At 41.6% G+C, this 3,318-nt stretch overlaps 1 pseudogene; it reads right to left on the bottom strand.

The window, feature by feature from the left end:
* Nucleotides 1–1,154: 1,154 nt before the first annotated feature.
* LOC116473952 (U6 spliceosomal RNA) lies at nt 1,155–1,253 on the bottom strand (annotated as a pseudogene).
* Between the last annotated feature and the right edge of the window lie 2,065 nt (nt 1,254–3,318).

Genomic DNA, 3,318 nt, shown 5'->3' with positions numbered 1-3,318 from the left:
AAACCCTGAACAGGCTGCCTTTCCTCAGAGCCAGAGGGAACGGCAAAGAGGACATGCCTTTCTGTTCTTGATTGTTTTAAGAGAGCCATGTGTCCAATAATTAGGTTCTGTGAAAAACGAGAGAGAGGGGGAGAAGAAAAGAAGACTAGAACGCAATGTGCTCCCCTTAGTTTGCGTGAAATTGTATAAATAGTCTTCTCAAGCGCAGTTTAGAATAAAAAGAAGAAAAAGGAGTTGTTTGCTCCAGAGTGTGGTGTGGTGAGGCGGGGTAGGAACAGGTGGATGTGACTATCAACTTTCGTCGTCAGACAATCCTTCTCCCATGATTTGACAGCGAATCACCTCCTTACTGGGAAGTGAGTTTCATTTCAAGCTCGCATTAATAAAAAAAAATAGGGCTATAACCCTTTTATGTAGTGAGTGAAAAATGTTTTGTGTCGGTAATTAGAGCATAAACTAGAATTCACCAGGTGCTTTTATATCATTTCCATAAAGTTTTATTGAATTAAGATAACAATGTTTTGGATTTATATGCCACATTTCTTCAGCGGGAGCAAAGCACATTCATATATATTTCCTTGATTTTTAAAAATCCCAGTGAAGTAAGACCCAGAAGGCACCATCATTCCTATAAAATAAAGTCTACATGTAAAATGTTTCCGTTTCTCTTTAGTATACTAAGATATGTTTGAACACTGTAAGAAATGCTTTAGTCACAAAAGAATGCCCTTACAATTGGTAGGAACACTTTAATTTTATTATGTGATACTGCTTTATACACTCTCTATGGCTCTACGAATTCCAGCTTTGAAGCTGCACCTTCTTAAATCCTACTTTCTCCATTTAAACAGCAGTTTCAAAAATAATCTTTTTGAATATTTAAAAGATCAGAGGAACTGTTTAAATCCCTCTTTACGACAGGAACATGATCGTGTAACAATCCCCCTCTTCAACAGATGCCCTAAATATAAAATAATTATTGCATTTTCATTATAAAAAAAGAATTTATTAGACACCATTCTAGTCACTCTAGTGAGCAATTTAGAAAAGGGAAGTATTTTTCCTCTTGGGGGTTTTACCAGAGGGGGAAAAAAATTAATAGAATCAAAGATGATCAGGGGTTGTGTAAGTTGGAGTGCAAATGTGTTCTTTTTATGAACATGGACTGCTGCACGAATTGTGTGTCATCTTTGTGCAGGGGCCATGCTAATCTCTGTATCATTCCAATTTTAGTATATGTGCTACAGGAGCAAGCTCTTGTGTTCTTAATGAAGAGGCTTTCAAAATTGAGATGTAATTTACATGCCATAAAATTCACCTTAGTGAAGTGTACATTTCAATGCTTTTTAGTACATACATGAAGCCACACAACCATCATCAGTGTCTTCTCCCAGAGCATTTCATAACCCCCAAAAGAAGCTCAGTGCCCATTAGCTCTCACTTCTCATCTCCTGGCTTCAGCCCCTGGCAACCACTAATCTATTTTCTGCCTCTATGCGTTTGCCTATTCTGGAAATTTCATACAAATGGAATCATACAATTTTTTTGGTCTGGTTTATTTCACTTAGCGTGTTTTTAAGGTCCATTCATGTTGTAGCACGTATTGATACTTCATTCCTTTTTATCCTGAGTAATATTCCATTGTAGGATATGCCACATTTTATTTATTCATTCATCAATTGATGGATATTTTAGTTGCTTCTACTTTAGTGCTAATATGAATACTACTACTATGAATATTCATGTACAAGTTTTGTGTGGACATATGTTTTCAATTCTCTTAGGTATATACCCTAGGAGTCGACTAGCTGGTCCTGTGGTAACTATGTTTAACTGAGGAACTTCCGGACTGTTTCCCATAGTGGCTACGCCATTATCATTTCCACCAGCAATGACTTAGGAAGTTTCCAGCTTCTCCACATCCTTGCCAACCACTGTGATTTTGATTGTAGCCATCCTAGTGAGTGTGAAGTGGTATCTCATGGTATCAAGACAGCGACCACTCAGGTCATCAACAAAGGTTTGCAAGTAGGTTGTAATATTTTTCCCCAGAAGACCAAATACCTACTACTTAATTGTTGCATATTCTGCAGTTTCCTTCTTCCTTTTTTTTAATAAATGTTTTCAGCTTTTTTTTTTTCTTTGAGATGGAGTCTCACTCTGTCACCCAGGCTGGAGTACAGTGGCACAATCTTGGCTCACTGAAACTTCTGCCTCCTGGGTTCAAGTGATTCTCTTGCCTCAGCCTCCCGAGTAGCTGGGATTACAGGCACCCCCCCACCACACCTAATTTTTTTTTTTCTTTTTGAGACGAAGTCTTGCACTGTCACCTGGACTGGTGTGCAGTGGCACGATCTCGGCTCGCTGCAACCTCCACCTCCCAGGTTCAAGCGATTCTCGTGCCTCAGCCTCGTGTGAAGCTGGGATTACAGGTGCCCACCACCACGCCCAGCTAATTTTTTGTATTTTTAGTAGAGACAGAGTTTCACTATGTTGGTCAGGCTGGTCTCGAACTCCTGACCTCGTGATCCACCTGCCTCGGCCTCCCAAAGTGCTGGGATCACAGGCATGAGCCACCACCCCTGGCTAGCTTTTGTTTTCTTTCTTGATTTCTTGGAAAGGAAGCTGTCAGGAGAAAATAGAAGAAGGATAATCCAAATAGACCTATGCTTCGACATGCAACATATGCTTTGCAGATTTGCCCTAAGTGGCTGTGCGCAAGAGTAGGAAGGCCACCCTCCTAAGTCCACAGGGAGGAGCTGAGGGGGCATCACTCATGCTACCTGGCCTGGTAGGAGCAGACAGGCTCTTGGCAACATATGCAGCACCAGAGTGCGAACCCTGCACCAGTGTCCGTCTCCTCCGTAAGAGGCATGTTAAGACTCTCCAATGTGCAGCAAGCATTGTTACCCTCCTCCAACCAAGGTAAGTAATGGCCCCAACTCAAGTGGCCTTTAGCTCAGGGGAAGATTCCTGAGATAGGTTTTTAGTCCCAAATCTTTCAGAGCTCAATGGCCTTTTCAGGAAGCAGGAATTTCAAAGAAGAGTTGAAAACTGGGCTCCCTTCTGAATCCAGCCCTATCATCGCATATAACTGATATTTATGGGTTTTTTTTTTGTTTTTTGTCTTGTTTTGTTTTTGAGACTGGGTCTCGCTCCGTCGCCCAGGCTGGAGTACAGTGGTGCAATCTCAGCTCACTGCAACCTCCACCTTCCGGGTTCAAGCAATTCTCATGCCTCAGCCACCCAAGCAGCTGGGATTACAGGCACCCGCCACCATACCTGGCTAATTTTTGTATTTTTAGTAGAGGCAGGATT

Source organism: Hylobates moloch, unplaced genomic scaffold, assembly GCF_009828535.3.
Source record: "Hylobates moloch isolate HMO894 unplaced genomic scaffold, HMol_V3 SCAFFOLD_8, whole genome shotgun sequence".
NCBI classification, from domain to species: Eukaryota; Metazoa; Chordata; class Mammalia; order Primates; family Hylobatidae; genus Hylobates; species Hylobates moloch.
Note: the sequence above shows the minus strand (reverse complement) of the source record. Positions and strands in the feature narration are given on the sequence as shown.